The sequence below is a fragment of the Balaenoptera musculus genome, chromosome 18 (assembly GCF_009873245.2).
Source record: "Balaenoptera musculus isolate JJ_BM4_2016_0621 chromosome 18, mBalMus1.pri.v3, whole genome shotgun sequence".
NCBI lineage: Eukaryota > Metazoa > Chordata > Mammalia > Artiodactyla > Balaenopteridae > Balaenoptera > Balaenoptera musculus.
This window is the reverse complement of record NC_045802.1, coordinates 50,378,641-50,380,150: the sequence shown is the minus strand read 5'-3', so window position 1 is coordinate 50,380,150 and position 1,510 is coordinate 50,378,641. Positions and strand designations below refer to the sequence as shown.

At 36.4% G+C, this 1,510-nt stretch overlaps 1 non-coding gene across 1 annotated transcript; it reads right to left on the bottom strand.

Moving 5' to 3' along the window:
• Positions 1-917: 917 nt before the first annotated feature.
• LOC118884474 lies at positions 918-1,025 on the bottom strand. Its single transcript, XR_005017307.1, has one exon. It is a non-coding gene; the product is annotated as a U6 spliceosomal RNA (small nuclear RNA).
• Between the last annotated feature and the right edge of the window lie 485 nt (positions 1,026-1,510).

The following is a 1,510-nucleotide window of genomic DNA, read 5'->3' as shown; positions in this document are numbered from 1 at the left end:
CTGTAGACCCAGAACTCAACACAGCGCTTTACGCGTGATAGGCACTCAACAGCTACTTCCACTGCCCAAAACAGCATCCCTGAATACTTAGGCAGCATAGGATGGGTCAGTGTAACTTCTGGTTAGATGGCTAGAAGAGTCAGAAGGGTGATGAAGATTGTTTCAGGAAAAGGGATCAGATAATCCAAATATGTATAAAATTCTTAACTGTGGAAAAACTATCCCACTGTCCTTGGGATATATATTAAGGACACCTGGCTTTATATTAAGGATAAGGGTAAGGTTAAGTTAAAAATTCCAGATTATGACAATGTCACTCATTGGGACTATTCCTGAGATAAATGAAATGTTTCTTTCTATTTTTAGTATCTCTGTGGATGAGATATTTGTAAACAATTATGAATGCAGGGTGGTAGACCCTTTTGGGGCATGGACCAAGGGTAAATAATCAGAGGGCTGATGAACTTTTGACTGCTTCATTTTAAAAAATTAATAGACTTTATTTCTTTTTTTTCTGTTATTCCATAATTTATTTAGCCATTCTCCTATTGATGTACATTTATGAATTCCCCAACCCCTTGTGGTTTTGCTATTACAAACCAAGCTACAACAACTCTCATTGTATGTATATCTTTTGCACATGGGCCAATATTTCTTCAAGCTGGGTTTCTGGAAGTGAAATTGCTGGGGTAAAGGGAATGCATTTTTTTAAATTGAAGTGTAGTCGATTTACAATGTTGTGTTAGTTTCTGGTGGACAGCAAAGTGATTCAGATACACACACACACATACATTCTTTTTCATATTCTTTTCCATTATGGTTTATTACAGGATATTGAATATAGTTCCCTGTGTTATACAACAGGACCTTGTTGTTTATCTGTTTTATATATAGTAATCTGTATCTGCTAATCCCCTCTAGACATGGAATGCTTCACGAATTTGCATGTCATCTTTGTTCAGGCGCCATGCTAATCTTCTCTGTATTGTTCTAATTTTTAGTATATGTGCTGCCGAAGTGAGCCCTAGAATTTATTTCTTAGAAAATTTTAAGTGTAAAGAAAAACTGCATAGAAATTATAGGTCCCTGAAAATGGGAGACAAGGTTAGAAAGAAACAGCACCTGTTGTGCTCTGAAATTGTAGAATCTTAGAAATAGAAAGGAAGTAGAGATCACTTAGTACAGCTTCTTAACTCAAATCATGAATCCCTTCTCTGTTGCCTGTCTTTGGTGGGTCTATAGCTTAGATCTACAGTAGGAATGGGAAACCAGCTCTTGTTGAAGTGGCCTTTCCCATCAATGGGTGGCACTAGTTGTTCAAAAGACTTTCCTTAAGCTAAACCTGAACTTTTCCTTTTAAGAACTTCTATCTGTAGGCTCTAGTTTTGCCCTTTCATTTTGTAAAGAATACAGCTGCCATGCTGCCTCTAATAGTACTCCCTTCTATGCTACTCTACTATATTCTAGGCTAAAAAAAAAACACAAAAAAACTCTTGACATCTTATATTTG